A 12,525-nucleotide genomic window follows, 5' to 3' on the forward strand; every position below is an offset into this window, starting at 1 on the left:
GACAAACTAGCACAGAAATTATGCTAATGATGACAATGATTATGTTAATTTGACTCTACCAGTCCAGTGCAATGATGCTGAGACTCTGCGATTAGTAATAGGATCACAGCATGTTAGGTCACAAAATGGACTAATGATTGTGGTCTTCTTTTAATGTCCAGTATGGAAAAATAACATACAAAGAACAAACTTTAGAAAATAAGTGTGACTTCTTGGGAAAATAAATCTGTTTTTTTCTTGTTTTTAGTTAATCTGAAAATCGGCCAACATTAACAAATGGGAATTTGTTTATTTGCTTCAAATTATCCATTGAAATTTGAAGTTTTGGAAGCATTTTTTTACACCTTTGTTTCTGCTTCAGCTGTGACGTCTGGAGGCCTTTCTTTTTAAAGTGATGAGGACAAGAGCGATACTTCTGTTCAGACAGCAACCAAATCTGAGTGGGACGCACGACGAAGGCACGTCAAAAAAGTTGCGACCCTGATCGGTGTGAAAAGTGTAGACAAGGATTTAATATTGAACGTCCAGATGGTTTCCAGGCCAAGACAGACGTGCGGTGACTTGGCATTATCTTTAATTCATATCTGCTCAGCCGCACTCCTGCGCTTTAGGCCCCGTCTCCAGGCGCTGTGATCTGCAGCTAATTTAATACAGAGGAACAAACAAACTAAGTTCAGTCAGAGTCACTTTGGCTGGCACTTGGTGTAATTCGTGTAAATATAGTTGTGTATGATACAGTGCAACATGGTGAATGCTTTTTCTTACGATTGAAAATGACTTGTTGGGCTGCGTTGCCAGCAGCTTGATGATAATTCTCGGATGATCAGTATGGTTCACGCCTCGCTGCTTCAAAGCAATGGTTAAGCTCTTTTTAATGAAAAGACATGCACCATCATTGTGGTTGACTTAGTCTCATATACGTTTTTTGTCTTGTTAAATCTTTAATGTTGCTTCAACATAGAATACAAAACTCAAAAGTTGACATTTAAATAAAAAAATGTAAAAGTATAGATGCCCTCAAAACTACGGTGGCCCTCAAGTGCAAATCACATCATCAAATCACTTGACTCAAAAACATTTCAAAGATCAGAACAAAAAAGAGAAAAGCAAAACAAATAATAAAAACAACATTACATTTTAGATGTTTGGAAAATAAAAGTAATTTCCAGAATTCAAAATGAAAGTTTTCAAAATGACACAATAAGAAACCAGAAAAGGTAGGAACCATGGGACATCGCTGATTGGATGATGTGGTTTGAGTTTTGAAGTTTACGTTTTTTCAAATTTATCTGTAGGCATAACTTTCGGTTGAAATGATGGACAGACATCATCCGATCAACGGTGTTCCATGGTTCCTACCTTTTTCCAGTTTCTGTTTGTGTTTTGTTTTTTGACCTTTCATTTTGATTTCTAGAAACTAGTTTTATCCTGAAACTTTTCATTTTTTTAAAATATTTTGCTTTAATTCTTAAAATGAATTTTTTAAATTTTTGTTTTTCCTTTTTTATTTGTCATTGTGATCTTTAAAATGTTTTTGCGTTACATGATTTGTTGATGGGATTTGCACTTTAGGGCCACCATACAGAACCCTATTATGAACCCATAGTTGTGAGTTTTTGTAACTGCATATAAACAGTTTATTCAGCAAACAAGACAGTCTAACACTCATTTTCTCAACATGTTTTTATTTGCAGAAAAAACAATGACACAGACCACAATTTTCAATCAGTTGATTGATTATAGCACAAACTATAAATCTGAATATCAAACTAATTTATGTTGCAGGTTAAAAATGAGAACTTTTTGTTTGAAATACCCACCAATATTTGGACAAACAGCGGAGCTCATTCTGGGGCTCAGACAGCTCCGTCCCAAAACTGCCCGATACAAGAAATCGTTCTTCCCTAACAAAATTCAACTCTACAATAACTCACAGTGCAGCAGATGACTTTTGCATATTTTTGCACATTTTGCACATTTTTACTTGTTTGTAGTCATTAAACTATACTGCCTTATTTGTTTACATTTCTGCTTTTTTATATTATTGTTTTTATATTATTCTATTTTCTCTTACGTTTACTGCTACGGTAACGCACAAATTTCCCACGTGTGGGAAATTTCAAATGTTGGAAATGTGGGAAATTTGTAGGAAATTTGTAAGAAATGAAAAAAATTTCCCTACAAATGTGGGAAATTTCAAACAAATTTCCTTGTTATGAACAAAAGTACTTCTGATTCTGTACATGTTCAATCTGTTGTATTGGGGGACTGTTTGTAATTATTACAGTTCAAAAGAATCAAACTTTTCCTCCATAAAGGAAAACTCACTTTCAAAATTCAATACATCTGCTTTTCAGAATCCACTGACAAATGTATGTTAATGTGCTGGCAGGATTCAAAAAGTGAAATGAGGCAGCCCATCTTTTCAGATCAGTCATGTGTCACAAAGCCAGATCTCCGGCTCTCACCCCTCTCCTCTTTGGGGCCAGGATGACCTCAATAATTAAGGGACAATTTTAAAATGCATTTCTAATTTTCTACCAGACAGAAAAGCTTTATCGTGGAATAGCTGACAGAAACCCTCCCCTTGAATGGGGGTGACTCCTGGGCTTCTACTAAACTGGTCATGAATGCACAAACCATCTGTTTTTCTGGCCGTTTGTCAGTGTGAGCGTGGCAGAGGCAGCTGTCGGAGTGGCCCCGGTTTGAATGATGGAGCACACAACCTTTGTTTCACTCGGCAGTAGCTTTGTGAGCTCTGCCTCTTTCTGCTCATGGTGCCTTGCAATGAAACAAGGCGGGAGATGGTTCCTGCTTGTGCTACACCAGTCTCCGCTCAGCTGCCAGGAAGAAACTGGCAGTGCAGAAGAGATGGACTTGGAGAGCTTGAAGAAATGAATTGAGGAAAATGAAAGATGGGGGGGTGGTGAAAGGATGGATGGTGGGGGTGTGTGGAGAGAGACTAAAACTGAGAGAAGGTGTATGGTCAGTGAGTGCATTATGCTGGTGTTTGAGAATCTGGGGCATTGTGTGCCAGCCAATCTGGAGCTCTGTGGGTGAGGTTGTCAGGAGCCTGAGCCAAGGATGAGGGCCAGAGGGCCAGGAGAGAAAGGTGAGAGCAGCCAGCAGGGCTGAGAAGGCTGCAGCAAAGAGTGGAGGCATGAAAATAAAACACTCGAGCAAAAAGAGTAACCAAAAAAAAAAAAGAGAAGTTGGAAAATGTAAAAAATTGTGGGGTGTTTTCATTTTTTTTCCTTTCTAATTTTCCTTTTTCATTAAAAAATCAATAATTGTGAATTGAACCCTCTAACAATTAGCTATAATTTTACTAAAATGACAAAGAGTACCACTCAAGGTGAGCATTTATGTTGTATTATCATTTTAAATGAAATTATAGTGATCTTTTCTCGTGTTACACATTCTTTTTGTATTTTTCTTCTATTAAAGACTATCATAGACACTAATCTTAAAAAGAAAATCACTAGAAAAGATGTAAAATGGTCTGTCCGTGCAGCAAGTTTTACCAAGAACTTAAATATATCAAAATCTAGAAACAAGGAGTTTCACACAAGCATTCAAAAAGCTGTTAGAATTACTTCAAATTGAATGTTATACTTGCCAATAAGAATTCTTTTGCTTGTTTTAACAGTTTACTTTTTGGGGTATTTATGTAGTTGTTGTTCATTTTGATTGCAGTGACTAAAATTGGTGTAAAAAAACCTGTCCTTTTAAAGTGGAAATGACTCGTTTTAGCATAAAAGGTGAACAACATGAGAATACCATCATAGGCATAGTACAATGTCTTAATAAATCCTCATAAAATCTAAAACTAGCACTTATTCTCAAAAATCTAAACTTTTGTTTCCAAAATAATGACAGAATACCAGTTTAACTTAAAACTGAACCAAAATAAGTGTGGTTTGAGCTTTTTAAAGTCTTAAATTAAGTTTTCCTACCGCCAAGAGTGTGGAGCAAATTGATTTTGACTCATTTTAATAATTTCCTTGTTATGAACAAATTCTCTATGCTGCTGATTTTGAGAAAAGCTTGGGAAAATGTAGAGCAAAGAAAAGCTAAAGCAACTTAAAACCAGGTTTAAAAAAAAAAACTTTATTAGAAAGTGCTTTTCATGCATTGCAGCTCAAGGTGCTAAATAGTTTGCAGTGGAAGCTATTCCTAAATGAATATGTCAATGAAATCACTATTGTCAAAACACAAAACTGAGTGTAGGTAACAGAGAAAAAAGCTACAACTGAAACAATGTTCTTAAAAAATGAGAGTCATTAGCAAACAGGAAGCAGCTGTGGTTTTACAAACATCACCAGGTGTGTTCATGGCAGGAGGGGAGAAGGCAGATTTCTGATCCGCAATTTTAGTTTTGCTGTTTTTCCAATATTTCAAAAGTTTTCATGAAGCTGGCATTTCAACCCCAAACCCCTTTCTGTCACAGGTAGGTGACATGCTTGACATCACAGTATTTTATTGAAAGCCGTTGATGACGTTGTCCTTAATTGGAACTTTTGTAAATGTCTTGTTGCATTGACCAAACTAAGATAATTATATGGGAATAAAAGGTAATACATGCTTGTACATGAAGCTAAATTAGTCTCAGAGGATATGTTTATTTATGTTCTTTACTTTGTTTGCTCCTCTTCTTTATCTGTTGTTTTCATTTAGGTTATTCCCTCAGAAACTTGCACCTCTCTGCCCTGATTACATTTTCTTTCTTCTTTCTTAAAATTGACAATGACTGTTATTCCCTCAGTGGCCAACATGACCTAATTGCATATATTGGTCAGGCTGATGCACTTGACCGGAACAGAGAGGCTGTGATTTTTAAGGGGTTTCGGGTCAGTCTGTGTGGCAGCGTTAATGTTGGGCAGTGTGAGTGTGTCTCTTATGTAACCTGACATCAAACCAACCAAGGGAAGGGTGACAAAACTAAACCAGCAACCTAAATAGGTTAAAGGGGGGAAAACGTTGTTTCGTTTTCTGCACATAGGTATTTGGGGGGGTGGAGCATTCAGAAAGATGATCATGATTAGCGGACAATTTGGATTTGATTTCTATGGGAAAGAAACGGAGAACAATTTTTAAATTGAGCTATTGAAAATGTCATTTTACGGCTCACTTGAAGTATCTGCGCATTTAAAACAACATTGGAGCTGAATGCTCTGTGGGATTAGCCTACAAGATCACCTCAGGACTAAAAGTTTTGCTCTTCTTTTATTGCTGCAATGAAATCCGACATATTGGATCAGTAATTTAGATGCTGGACTGGTAAAGCTAATGCTGGTTGTGCAGAGTTTAGCAGGCAGCAACTGTTCTCTCACACAGCAGTTGGAGCACGGCGCTTTTCTGCACCCCCAGGGCAGGCGGGCACCCAGCACAAGCGCTGCCTGTGCCCAGCCCCTCCCCATCTGTGAGTCACGAGTCAGATCTCGTTAGGCATGACGGCTCTCTGATGTGGACAAATTGTCACTGAGGTGGGGTGGGGGACTGGAAATTGAGAGACTCAGCTTTAGGGATTTTAAAGGGAAAATCTGTGGGGGGGGATGCACGTTCAGAGGAAGCCTGTTCTGTCTCGTCCCCACTGTGAGGTATGGGCAGTTTGGGGCTCATCTGTAGTCTCATGTGGTGAAATTTCAGTCTGGGTCAGAAGATCTAGTTGAGTGTTTTAGGTACAAAAGCAGGGTAAACAAAAGAAGAGGGAAAAAGAGTGAACATCACAAAAAGGAACCGCTTTGTCTAAATGAATAGCTCCTTAAAAATGCATCAGGTGCAGATTTTTATTCCCATCCCAATAGACTGCCAGACACTCATTCATGATCTCACACTTTTGTCTGCTAACTTTGAAGGCTGACAATAGGCCCTGTGATGACAGAATGTCTCCTCTTTTAATGTTTAACGGACCAAGCAAGGCCGAGCATGGGCACCAGCCTTTGAGAAGAGCCTGGAGAAGCATATGGAGCTCTAAATAAAATTCAGATCAAGAACAATGATAGCTGAGGTCTGCTTTGTGTTTGGACAGCCTTGTGGAAAGAAAGGGGTGGAGCTGAAAGTTAAACCTCCATAAGGAGACGGTGAAGCTTGAGCAAATGAATGTAAGGATCTGTAATGCGGCGTGCTTTTGGGTCTAAACCAAAAACTCTGCCATTTATTACTCCCTAACAGTTGGTTTCAGTGAATCCTCATCATCGTTCTGCCTTCTAATCAATGATGCTGACAGTTGACAGATTTTCCTGGCTCTCAGTTTTTGTGAAAAGCTGATGACCTGAAAGAGCAAGGGTAGCAGGGCAGTAAGTAAGCCGTTTTAAGATGATAAATAAACCCTCCAAAAGCTGCTCCGCTCTGTGTCTACTGCAGACGAAAGAGATGCGAGGGGATTTTTTTTCTCATCATTTTTCCCCACCCTCTTTTTTCACACTTGCAGATTCTGCGGCCTTTGAAGGACTTGTGAAGCCGAAGGCGTCCCGTTGCTCAATCAAACAGATTAAGTCAGTCAGACAAGCAGCGATCTGTCCCATTCAATAAACTTACTTTTGTCATGCCGGATCTCAGAGGGCCTCATATATTCATAACACTGGGCTTGGACATGTCACCGTTTTATCACACAATGAGTTGTCCGTAACTGGATTTTGTATCTATTGAGGTTATTGTATTTTTTGCGATTATGCAGTCCCTATTTAAACATAAATTTGGGCACGTTGAGTCCCACCTTTGCTTTCCCAAATCCCTTTTAACACTTTATTTCAGCAAAACTGAAAACAAAAATAATCTGTAAAATGTATATAAACCTATTGGATGTTTCCATAAAAGTATAATGAGCAAAAGCAGTTTGGAGTGAGGTTGTGATGAGCCAATAATGAGGACATCTGTTTTCATATGGTCCTTGACATGTAGCACCAGAAATCTGATGTCATCCTGTCCAAACTGGTGCATGGCTGGCAGACAGCATGGCATCCTATGATTGGTTCTGACAAGCCAGTGACAGCTCTGGAGGTGAGGATGCATGACAAAGGGCAACCAAAGGAGACGTCATCGGTCCATAGGTCTGTCTGTCCTTTTCATTTTGCACTAATCAGCCAAACCCTCTGTGGTGTTGAAGTTCTAAATCTAGACAATTAATTTCTTGCAGGGGAGATGTTTGTGCTTTTATTAAAAAAATGTTGACAGTTCTTCCATGTCGATTTAAAGTTAAAGAGGCAAAAAGTTGTTTCTGAAAGTGGAAAACATGAAAGTTAATTGACATATTTAAAAAAATGTACTTTTAGATGACTAAATTAATATATCGGTGAACATTTAAGTGGACTCAACTGGTTTGAGCATTTGAGAAATGAAAAGCTGCCAGGAGACCAACTAAAAATAAAACTGCAACTAAAACAAGTTTTATCTCAATATGTACAAGGTGAAGACTGATTAAAAAGTTATCAAATCAATATTTACATGGGAAATTGAAAAAGATTGATCAAACTCATTAATTGATTTTTTTTTTCCTTCTTTCCAATTTACTACTTTTTTACAAAAAAAACTTACTTTAAATTAATTTATTATTTGATCATTTGGACTCAACTTTGTTCAGTTTAGATCACTGGTTTTTACTGATTATATCTACTGTGCTTTGAACTGTTTTTGTGATCAAATTGTCAGTTTTGTGAGAATATCAGAAGAGAAAAATTAATGTTGAGTTGTGAATTAATTCAGTATTTTTGTCAGTGCTGGCTATCCCTAATTTCATTGTTGTCATGCTTAAGACTCTAAAATATAGACTTAATTATCAGAAAATATCTATAAGTCTTTATTGAATTTGAAGAGATGCAATGGGATGACCTTTTTTAATTGGCATATTGAGATTCAAAGAACCAAACACATATTTGTGTAAACCATTAGGTAATGTCACTAAATGAGTCCATCACACAATATTATGATGAAACGTAGAGATAATCTATCAAAAAAACTGAATATATTTTACATTTTCATATTATCTCTACTTTTGTGTTTTTGTTTACATGAGCTACTCTATATGAAATACTTTGATCCCCAAATCTATCCATCATTTCGTTTATTTCCATGGTGTCCAGAAGCAAAATTATGTAAATTGTGTCACTCTACAGATTGTTATGAATATGAGTCTACGTGGTGTTATGGAGCTGGGATTATACGTAGATCTCCGATTTAAAGATGGCCACCTGTCATCACGAGCTGTCAGGCTTTTTGCTCTGCGCTGAGAGCGGAGAGGGCCGCAGAGGGTGCAACAGATTTTTGGCACTAAAATCTGCTCATGAATTTCTTTTTCATCTCGCAGACATAAAGGGAATCCTCAGTTCAGTACATGAGCCTTTTTTATTAGAGCTGCAGATGAAAGAGTCCTTTTGCAGTGACATTGTTTTGTAGGCCATAATGTCTGCATCACGGGTTTGCGTCTGATGAGCTCACAAGGCAAATTGGGAGGGTTGTTTTCTCCTCATGTGGCCACTCTTCAGTGTGACCTTGCATTAGTGCATATGCTCACAGCAGGGTCACTGGTTGAGGGCATGATCTGTCAGCCTTTGTTTATAAAACGCAGACAGCACAAGCCTGTAAGATAACATATTTTATGCAATTAGTAGTCTGCTGTATTGCATCTGTGTACACAACACCACAGCAAACATTAGATCTATGGTCCAAGTCAATCTAGAAAAGCTTGTAATGTAATTTTGGGTTCTATTCATTTTTCTTTTTTGACTTTCAGTGATCAATAATACAATTGAGCTGTAAATGTGGTGTATGAAGTTTTTAGTGATATTTTTTTGAGACCTGTGTACAATAAATCAAAGAAAGTATCATCATCGTGATATCAGCCAATGCAATACATAATGTATTGCTAAAGAAGGGGTAAATTGCAATAAATGGTTACCATAAATGTTTACAAACATGCTAAATTAATATTATGGAAGCTTGAAGTATTTAATGAATTAAATAAAGCCTTTTACGCGTTTGACCAATCGGAATGACCTCCTACATGTCAGATGACCGCCTCCTATGTAAACGAGCGTCATTGGAGTATAATTTAAAGTTTATGTATATAAAATTCATGCAGTGAAATGGAAATGCTGCAATTAGTTGTTCTTTGTTTAGATTTTGTTTTTGTTTCACAAGTCATTTTCTGATCGCAATATTCACTAATAATAGTCACTAATATCAAACATTACAATGTTTCGTTAAAAATGTATTAAGAAAATCTAACTGGTGGCATTAATATTATTTTTAACCAGAGAATTTTCCGCATTATTTTGAAATGCATTTTAAAAAACAAAATAATTTATTTAAAAAAACGTATGTTTTAGAGTTGATGTGAAAAAAAGTTTTGTAAAAATAAGGGGCAGAAATGTGGCAAAGTTTTGCATTTTTTAATTATGAAAGAATATTTGAATGTACCATGATTAATACCTTATTTTATCATATTTAACGAAAGACATTTTGTTTTAACTCAAGTTTGTTTTAGGGAAACAGAGTCTAATGGATAAGATTACATTGAATTTGTATGGGAAGTGATGGCTGTAAACATTTCTGGTATAGATGTGTACACTTTAGATGTGTGCACTTCTTGGACACACTAGTGTGTGGATGATTGAGACGGTTTTGATATGATAGAGATGGGTTGACAGAGTCTGTCGGAGCAGAGCTGGCAGCCGCTTTGACAACAGGCGCCCTCTGACTGTGGCTCTATGAGGCTTGGTAACCAGCCTTTTTTCCTGGGAGGTGTTCACTGTCACTGTGCATTGTGGGTGCCTGGCAGCAGTATTTCTCCAGGCTGTCAATCTCCACAGAAACTAACCTGCCATGTTAGATTTGACCTCCACAGGAGAGATTACTGTCTTCATGCTTTGGAGACATCTTTCATTTTCGCCTTCTCTGTAGGAAAACCTCATAAGACAGGAATGCAGAGGGCGCTTCAAATCATGCAGCTTTTTTAAAATAACCTCACACACAATGGCAAAAAGCACCAATTTTGCATAGTAAAAATCTTTTAGAAAACTTTCTCCTGATGTACAGACATAGGGGAATTTTATGTTGCATAGTAACACTGCATGTTCTGGTTTTGTTGAAGTGGAGAGTTTTGGATAAGAAGACTGGCTGTGACTTTGATGCAATATGTGTGTGGGAGGCTTTAGAAAGGCCTGTTAATTAATGCTGGTGCATGAAAACTCAGCACAACTACTGCAGGGACAGAAAGAAAGAGAAATCATCTGTTCATGTATTTTTGGGAGGTGATAGCATTTGTAAGTAATTGTCTACCATCAGATGACGTTTTTTTTTTTTTTTAACAAATAGTTGCTTACAGCTTAAACTTTTGTTGCAAAGAGCCAAGCTGTTTCTGTAAGAATTTAAGTTTCTGCCTTCATTCATTCAGGAGAACTGGAACAATTAGTTATATTATTTAAATAAAATGATGGCCCTTCATTAACCCCCCCCCCCCCATTCCATTCTTGACTATAACCCTTTAATACCAGAGTTGTCGTCAGCCACACTGAATGAGACGCGCTCTTCGAACTGCCGTAACTCTTCAACCATTTTGCCAAATCGGCTCTGAAGCCGTTTTCCTCTGCTTCACAATCTGTTGAAATTATATTGATTTCATGAACAGAGTAATGAACATAATTCAAAGAACCATGGAGCTAAAGCTCTGGTGTTATAGGACACCCAAAAACATCAAATGTTGCAGTTCCTCAAATAACCACTAAAAGCTTGTTTCAAAACTGAACAAAGTCTAGTTGAATTTCATCACAATGTTTTTATGTACACCACAAATAGACTTTTTTGTATAGTATGTTTTGAATTATGTTTGTAAGTCTTTGTAGTTGGGCCCCAATGAACACAGGCTCTGAGGAAGTTGGAGATTTATTGAGCTCGTGGTAGGACGAGGAATCGGAGGTGGCAGGTCTTAACCTCTTTCAGACAGTAGGAGGCATGTAGAGGTAACTATGGAGGAGAACAATTAGGACTTGTGGACAAGACTTTGATTACCGGTAAGTGTATATATTGGTCTTACTTTGTTGTGGCAACTCATGGGTGCAGATCAGCAGGAAAGGACTGAACACATTGCGGAGCGGTCACTGTGTGGAATTCTGTCTGATTTCACAGAAGTAAAAACCTCTGAGCGCAAACGCTAGGAGGACTCTTTGGTTACTCGAACGTGAGATTTAACGCTGGAGCTTGAATTAGCACAGGTCTGCTCTCTACAATTCAGGATTCAGAATGAGGACTTGAAGGGCGGGTCAGGTGAGGGAGAACTCGCACAGTTTGGTCGGAGACGAGGGTGCAGTTCAGTTAGCAGGAACCCCACATGAAACGGGGCACTTTGACAGGGAAGGAGTCATGATGAACTCCCACCAACGCAGGTCTGCATGCTCTTGACGTGGGAGAGTCACTAGTAATGTGCATTACCTGATTGCCCCCACAGAATGTACTGATGAGGAGGGTAGAATGCCGGCATGACATTTGAGTTTTAAACATTTTGATGTGTCTGATTAGAAGTTTCACGTTTAAAGTCCCACTCAGATCATCTTATGATTTACTGTCAAACATTATCAGTGGTATTCTAGTTATTAATACGCCAATTTTAGCCGAAATTGTTGTTCATCTTTCAGCATATCCCTTCAGGGGTCCCCACAGTGACTTTTGCTTTGACTGATTCGCACGGATGTCGCCCCCTTGCTATCACTATTGCTGAGAGCTTATACCCCTGTTCCGTCCAGCATAGTTTTTTATCAAATAGTATTTTTTTTTCCTGGTTCACAATGATTTAAATAAAGAAATACTTAAAAATCTGATTTGAATTTAACTTATTTTATATATGTCCTGTTATCAGACAAATACCACAAGAACATGTTAAAACCGATTATTTCAGCCCTGCCTAAAATTAAAAAAAGAAAAAAAAAAGAAAAAGTCCAGTCGTACTTGATTCCTTTGTTTCAAATATTGGTGCCATTGAATAATTACTTTTGCAAGACAATCGACTTTGTTTTTTTACTGCTTTGACATATTTTAGCCTCGTAGGTTTTTGCTGGACACAATATTGAAAAAACCATAGCTTGTGACAAGCAAATATCAGACAAACTGTGAAGGAATCGGCAAATAAAGTTTTATTGACACAATGTCTCCAATAAGTGTGTTTTTTGTTGAAATGAAACCATTTCAAATGACCTAAACTACAGGCAGTGACTCCTACAGCATCTCGGTGTTTATGGTTTTCTTTCTTTTAAGTGAACACTTTTATGTTAAACAGGTGTACACTGACTATCTTTTTTATTTTTTTTTGTCACCAACCTAATTATATCTTCCATAAATATTTGATGGTTTGCTTCCATGATAAGTATTGAAGTTTCTGACTTCCTCTTTAAAGAGGTTTGGCGTCATTATCAGAGGTTAGTTGGGAACATAATGATGTTGTTTGAGATTGGCCATCCCACGTTAAGTTATAGCATTCTACCTTCTTATCATAAACTGACTGGTGTGCTCTGTGAACGGGCTGTTATACACTCC

The 12,525-nt window shown here is 37.6% G+C and overlaps 1 long non-coding RNA gene across 2 annotated transcripts in view; it reads left to right on the forward strand.

The window, feature by feature from the left end:
* Positions 1–4,319: 4,319 nt before the first annotated feature.
* Positions 4,320–12,525, forward strand: part of LOC105356685 — a 28,750-nt gene continuing 20,544 nt past the window's right edge. Inside the window, exon 1 of one of the 2 annotated variants that reach the window (XR_002872384.1) lies at positions 4,320–4,450. This is a non-coding gene — a long non-coding RNA (uncharacterized LOC105356685). The remainder of the gene's footprint in view (positions 4,451–12,525) is intronic. The other variant, XR_002872383.1, reaches the window with a different exon arrangement.

Source organism: Oryzias latipes, chromosome 20 (genome assembly GCF_002234675.1).
Source record: "Oryzias latipes chromosome 20, ASM223467v1".
Lineage (NCBI taxonomy): Eukaryota > Metazoa > Chordata > Actinopteri > Beloniformes > Adrianichthyidae > Oryzias > Oryzias latipes.